Below are 7,918 nucleotides of genomic sequence, written 5' to 3'. Positions count from 1 at the left end.
AATGGATCCACCAGCGGTTATGTCGATGTCTTTTCGTGTGGCGATGTCTACGCCTTTATAGAAGATTTGTACTATTTGAAAAGTATCTAATCCGTGTTGAGGACATCCTCTCAACATCCTTCCGAATCTTGTCCACGCCTCATATAATGTTTCATTTGGATTTTGCGCGAACGTAACAATTTCTCCTTGAAGTCTCACGGCTTTGGATGCCGGAAAGAATCGTTTAAGAAATTTTTCAACTAAAACATCCCATGTGTCAATCGCCCCTTCAGGTAACGATTCTAACCAATCTTTGGCTTCTCCCTTTAAAGTCCAGGGAAACAACATGAGATAGATCTGCTCATCTTCCACTTCTCGGATTTTGAATAGTGTACAAATTCTTTTAAACGTACGAAGGTGTTCGTTAGGATCTTCATTCGGTGCACCACTGAATTGGCATTGGTTAGTTACCATGTGTAGAATTTGTCCTTTGATTTCATAATCTGGCGCATTAACTTCTGGCTTAATAATGGCGTGACCTTGGCCAGTGCGCTTAGCTCTCATTCGTTCTTCCATACTTAGAGGTTCTAGATTTTCCATGATTGGAAGTGTTGTATCTGAATCACTAGAGGTTTCTGATTTAATGGTTTCTTCCTCAACAATCTCTGTTTGAATGATTGGTGGTTCCGGAGGAATAATTAATGGATCAGGGTCTCGGAATTGTCCCTGAGTATTCTCCGGATTCTCAATTGTGATATTGGTTTCAAAAACTGGATTATCGGAAATTTGAGTTGAAGTACTCGGTCGACTTGATGACGAGTCTAAAGAAAAATCAACGGCAGCTATATTTGTTAAACGATGTCTTGATCGAGTTACAGGTGGTGAACGTACAAAAGGTGGTGAACGTCTTGCTCGGTGCATTCACTGAATATCCTATTAGTTTTAAAAAGGAAAGAAAAATTATAATAAGTTATCCAACCAATAGACTTTTCTGATTTTGCCCACGTTTCGAATAGCCAAAAGATGCAGCAGAGGGGCAGGATTCGTTTGGTCTCAATATAATTGAGGACTGTTTGGCTCCAATAACCCGGTCCACGTACAAATCCAACTATTACTACGAACCAGAAAATTTTGATGTCTATCAATTTAACCACTTAAAATAAATTTTCGTAATTTTAAGAAATTTAGAGAAGTAGAAAAAAATTCTAAGTCCTAAAAACTAGAATGGCGAGAAATAAGAAAGAAATAGATTGCGCGTCGAAAAATGTCGAAAAATAAAAGGTCGAAAAATAGGCGTCGAAAAATAAAAATAAGGAAGTAGTGCGAAATACGGCGTCGTAAAATTCTAAAGCACCTAAAACTTAGTCTAAGGAATAAGCACTTAAGGGATTTTACGGCAAAGCCTAAAAATTCTAGAAGTAAAAATAACTATGGCAAAACTAAACTTAATACTAAAAGTTGCGACTATAGTCTAAAAATCTAAAGGTAAAATTTTTTTTTTTTTTTTTATAGACAAAATTTTAAAAATATATATATATTTTTTTTTAATAAAATTTTTTTTTTTTTTTTTTTACGTTTTTGTTTTTTTTTTTTTTTTTTTTTTTTTTTTTTTTTTTTTTTTTTTAAATTTTAAAAAAAAAAAAAAACGATTTTTTTTTTTTTACAAATTTTTTTTTTTTTTTTTTTTTTTTTTAAAACGAATTTTTTTTTTTTTTTTTTTTTTTTAAAAAAAAAACGATTTTTTTTTTTTTTTTTTTTTTTTTTTTTTTTTAAAAACGATTTTTTTTTTACAATTTAATAATTTTTTTATAATTATAATTTTTTTTAAAAACTTTTTTTTTTTTTAATTCATTTACTATTCATGAATAGTAAATGAAAATTAATTAATTAATTTACTATTCACATGAAAGCGACATGATAGCAATTATTAATTATAAGTTACATAATATACCCCTGAAGTATTTAATAAATACGACTTTTTTTTTTTTAAAATTTACGTAAAGATTCTTAAATATTTTTATATTATTATATTCTATTTCAATATTATTATATTATTATATTCTATTTCAATATTATTATATTATTATATTTTATTTCAATATTATTATAATTAAAAATATAGCGTTTTAGCGCTCCCCGGCAGCGGCGCCAAAAACTTGATGATGTAGCGTGAGGGTACGAAATAGTATTATTTTTAATACAAAATACTACAAAATATGACACAAGTTTTATTAATTTACGGATGGGATATACCTAAACCTTGCTACAACACTATAGGCAGTGTACCTAATCGTAGAGTAGTGTAGTTTTTAGTAAGTCCGGTTCGTTCCACAGGGAGCTGGTGAAGTTAACGCTATATTATTAAGTTTATTTGTAAAAATATATATATAAATAAGTAGTAGTATTATTATAAAATGGGGGTTTTACCGTTTAATGACCGGTTTGTCGATTTTAAGCGTAAAAATAAATGACAAAAATTAAAGTGCGTAAAATAAATTGCGATAAATAAAATGACAGAAAATAAAATTGCGAGTAATAAAATGACAGTAAATAAAGATACGATGAGAAATATAATAAAAGAATTATGCTTATTTAAACTTCCGTAATCATGATGTTTGACGTGTTGATTTTAATTTATTACCATGGGTTAATTGTCCTTTGTCCTGGTTTATTTGATACGTTTATCTGGTTTTTGTCCATAATAGTCCATCGGTCATAAATATAAAGTGCGAGTATCCTCGTCAAATTACCCTTATACCCGAAGTCAAATATTCCAACTGATTAAGGATTTAAACTGTGACGCAGTTATCACTTCTGTCAACAATTACACCAGTTATCACTGTATGTAATCCACCCCTGTTTTAATTAGTTTATGAATATTAATTCATCCACTTGATCAGAATGAATAATCAATTACCCAACCCAATTGATTAATTAAATGATTATAACAGATTCCATATGAACATCACTAAATAGGACAACCATAATCATTATTAATTATTAGGTTAATTAATTTGAAGATAGGTTCGACAGACTCCAATGAGTTGTCACTCAATTAGACAATACCCCCCATCTATTAATAGCCCATAGTTCAATTTCCACAAGTGTCGTTCTTTTGTTCAAACCCCAATTATGGTACAAAGCCCAATTACCCAATTTTAGTAATTAGCCCAACATCATGATTACTTCATTTTAAATAAGCATAATAATAACTTAGCTACGAGACATTAATGTAAAAAGGTTGAACATAACTTACAATGATTAAAAATAGCGTAGCGTTACACGGACAGAATTTCGACTTACACAATCAAAACGATCTCTATCATAAATCTTATTATTATCATAATTTAAACTTAAAATTAAGATTATTGTTATATCTTATTAAATTAACATTATGATAGAGATATAGAATATAGATATTGATAATTGATATTGATAAATAAGAAAAAGATAGAAAGAAAAAAAAGATCGATAAAAAAATCTCACCCCTCTCATCGTTACAATCGTTCCTTTTATAGGCTAAATTGTAAATTGATTTTTCATTTACGACCCCTGAACTATGCTCAATTAACAACTTTTTATTATTTAATATTATTCTTATTATGATTTATTTAAATATTATATTTTATTCTTGTGCATAGTTGACTCGTAATTTTTACACCGTTGCGTCGAGCGTTGAGAGTTGGTTCATGTCCCGGTTCCGGATTTTCGAACGTCCTTTCGTATAATTTAATATCTTGTACTTTGCGTTTTGTAACTTGTACTCTTGTCATTTTTAGACGTTTCTCATCAATAAATTGAACCTTTTGAATTGTATCTTGTACATTTGAGCTTTTTGGATGTTTTGGTCTTTCAAATCTTCGTTTTTGTCTTTAAATCTTCATTTTCGAGCGATTTGCGTCTTTCGTCTTCGCACTTATTTATTTAACTATTACAACTAAAAATAAGGAAATTACATTTAAAAACTTTACATATTGGAACGATATTGCTACTAAATATATGTTCATTTGGAGCACTATCAGGAAGTATGAACTGTTTGAGGCTGGTGATTTTGTATTCAAATCGTGGAACATATTGAGAACCTGTGAAGTTGTTCTTCTTCCTGTTAATCCCCAACGAAGTATCAAATTGCCTCATATAAAGCCTGAATTCAAGGAGTTCATTGATGTGATTTGCCATCTCGTTCGTCATCAGCTTTTGATAGTTCCCTATGTTCTCTGTTCGTTTGCAAATGTCGAAGAACTTTAGAGCACGCTTGAGGGTTCCATCTGAGTATTTTGGCAGCTCGGATTTGGGAATGAATATGGGCTTTTTGATTTTGTTGCGAAAAATGAAACCTTCTTCAGGGGAGTCCAAGCAATAGCATATCTTGAATTGAGACAAATCCTGAGTGTCGATGGTTTGATTAGGTGCGGAGAGCAGGATCTTCTTTCGAATTTATTCGACACCTAGTTGAAGATCATATTGAGAGGCAAGTTTAATTCTGTCTTTCATGAACCTTCTCACCCTTTCGATTGTCGTTTCGATAACCCAGGTTTTTCTTATTTTGTTCGTCAACCAATTGTATAGGAATAACACATCAACCGGATTGAGTTCAATCAGATCATACTCTGAGAACGCGTACTCTTGGTCGTTTGAACGAATCACTCTAAAAAATGGGGTAAACACTCTCTTAGATAGTGACCTGTAGAACACACTGTTTATGACAATAATCGGATTCTCTTTCTGGTCTTCAATATCAAACTCATCCCAGTTCTTATAAATCCGCCTTTGATAACGGTACATTATTAACTTGTCATTGTCATTAAGAAAATCATAACACCCGATTGGTTTGAACGTTTCAGCTACATGCACGTTTTTGAGTTTATATTCACTCACGAAGATCCTATAGGCTTGTTCCTCAAGCCAACAACCCTGTAATACCTCTTCAGATTGGGGTTCACCAATTTTGATCGGAAGTGATCTGTGTTTGTTGAATTCTCCATGTTGAGGATCGGATGACGTGGATTGATCAGGAGTTGGTTGAGCGGTTGGTTTGGGAAACCTTGGTGCAGGTTCACCAGTGTATTCCTGAGTGACAAACCGATCAAATTCATTCAGCTCTTCCTCATCCGAAGCTTCTAAGTTTACGTAATTTTCTTTAGTGAATGCTCCTTTAATGACCGTAGTAGGCTGGGGTTTCAAGTTTCTGAAGTATTCTTCCTCTTCTTCATCAAATTTTGGTATGATAAGCTGTGGTGAAGTTGTGATTTCTGCTGAGGTAACCACTGCTTCAGACGTTTCGATAATGGTTTCTGCTTCTTCTTCTTTGACATCAACAAACACAACTTCATCAAAATCATCTTCATCATCAGAGTTTATTGTAATCACATCATGTCCATCGGGGGCAACATCATCTTCTTCTACTGTGTATTCGATCCCTTCGACCATTCCTTCAGGTACATCAGAGTCATCGACAATTTCTTTTCCTTTTCTGGAAGAGCTAGGTGGAGTTTGTGTTTGACTGAAGGTTTGAGTGATATGCACAGTGGATCTTCCTCCGATATTCTCCCCCTAACGTTGGTCGCCGGAATCGGGGTCATCATGTCGCCGGGAGGAAGATGGTTGATCAACTCGATAAGGAACCGGTTCACGTACAGGAGGGTAGTTCGGGATCAGTTGAAGAGAGTTGAGAAGGCTAAGAATAGCTCTTCTGATGTAGTCATCCTCAGAAATATTGACAAAGAGAAGGTGAGCATGAAATTCGTTCTCCCGTTGAAGATAAGTGAGTTTCGGTTGATGAGTGACTGACTGAGTGATTGGAGATGATGTCATGATGGGTGGTGATAGTGGTGGTGGTGAAGCATTGAGATCAGGTGGTGGTGATGTGAATCGAAGAGGTGAGGATATGATGGGTCCCTGCAAAGAAATATTAGTGAAAACACCCTGAGATTCTTGACGAAACTCAGTTGTCATCACTGTTGAGCTGGAGAGCTGAGCAGTGAGGCCTGTTGGAACAGGACTTCCAAACGATCTTAGAGAGGAAATTTTCGAAGATTTGCAAGTCTCTACGCTTGTTATGGCAGTCTGAGCTATAGACACTGAACGTTCGGTATAGGACTGCGCCAAATCCCTACGAGCACTAGACACATTTGCAAACTGTTTTTGGTGAATCTCATCTAAAGTCGCCGACTCTAACTCATATGAAACAGATGTTTGTGCATCTGAGTGGCTTCCTAGTGTTTGTGGAGGGCTAACGCTTTCTTTTTGCCCTATCTCTCTCCCGGTCTGCACATCCTCTTTTGATTTTTCAACCATCCCTCATTTCCATCCTTATCACTCCGATCAATATCATGAAGAACCTTCTGGAGTTGTTCAGATGTTACTTTCTTTGACTTGGTTTTCTTTTTAGGCCTAGAATCTCCCTCAATTCTTTTCCCTTCAGACTTTCTTTTCATTGACCCTCGCTTGCTAGACCCCTCACCAGGTGTCCTATCAGCTCCTTGGGCAGGTTCCCCGGGTGGTAGGGGATCCATAGGAGCTTCTATCTCTCTTAAGTAGCTCATTATTCTTGGATTATCTCGTGGTCCGAGATTTAGTAAATAAGCAGGTATGAGTTGAGCTTGAACATTTTTGGACCTTATTTTCCTTTGAATATATGAGATATATTCCTGCTCCACAAGTGGTTCAACCCGATCTCTAGGGATAGGTTCTGGAGTTCTGTTGCTGTCATCAATGATGCCTGAGAGAATGTTTGCGTAGAATCTCTGAAATTGAATGTATGATAGGAGAGGTGCTGAGTGTATTTCTATCATACGATCCCAGATAACTCGGCCAAAATCAGCAGTTGGCAGGAACACAATTCCATAGAAGATTTTTAACAAGAAAATGGTGATGTGGTCGGATCCAGTCTGCATCGGGTTGAAACATCGGTTAACAAATGTATACAGTACTGCCCATCGTTGTGCCATACGTTGTTTTTTGAACGCTCTTATCTTTGTGACCTCTCCATCATAACCGAGTTGTTTAACGGCTGCTAACATCTCATTTTCAGAGGGAAATGCATTATATTCAGCTCTTGCAGGGATGCCTAAGAATCTTCTCATGTCAGTTAGAGTGAATGAGACTCTCCGATCAGGGTTTTGAGTGACTAGAAAGGAAAAGGAGTCAGGGGTGTCATCATCAGATGGATGGTAAGTCATGGTGTCCCGCATCAAGAGAAGCTGCCGCTCAGAAGCATCCTCGAACTCAGTGAATACGTTGCGCATTGGGTGGTTTAGTAATATGGGGATCCAGTAGTCACATGGGGTGGGGACATCTTCATCGAAAAAGGCATTGTTCGACATTGCTGATGTATCATGAGCATGGTTAGTTAAAACACAGTTCATATGGTGTGTTTGAAAAGGTTGTGTCAAAAATATTTAATTTTAATTTTTTTAATTAAAATTTGTCAAAGACAATTTTAAGATATTTCCAACACATAGGAAAAAATTTGAACAGGAACACTTTTCGAGCAAGGGAAGGTTTTCAAGCAATAGTGGGTTTTCGAGCATGCACTATTCAAACATTACATACAACGCATTTTTCAAACAGAACATTTCGAGCAGTAAGTTTTCAGGCAAAGCACATTTTCGAGCACAACAAGAGTTTTCATGCAAAGCTTTTTCGAGCAATTAAAAGTTTTCAGTCAAGTACTTTTTCGAGCGCTCGAAAACATGAAGTTTTCGAGCACTCTGTCTGTTTGAACACATATTGAAAGTAAAGCAGAGACATCAACAAATCAGGCCAAGATAAGCTTTAATGAGTGAAATCTACACTAAACCTAACTCGTTTAAAAGTATGAATTGAGACTTAACATCTGATATGCTTAAGTTCGATTAAGAACCCTAAATTTGTCCCCTTTTCGAAATTGAGACGACAGGAACCTCTAACGATGGATTAAAGGAAGTAAGCATGTTCA

The sequence above is a fragment of the Rutidosis leptorrhynchoides genome, chromosome 2 (assembly GCF_046630445.1).
Source record: "Rutidosis leptorrhynchoides isolate AG116_Rl617_1_P2 chromosome 2, CSIRO_AGI_Rlap_v1, whole genome shotgun sequence".
Classification (NCBI taxonomy): Eukaryota; Viridiplantae; Streptophyta; class Magnoliopsida; order Asterales; family Asteraceae; genus Rutidosis; species Rutidosis leptorrhynchoides.
This window is presented reverse-complemented; position numbering follows the sequence as displayed.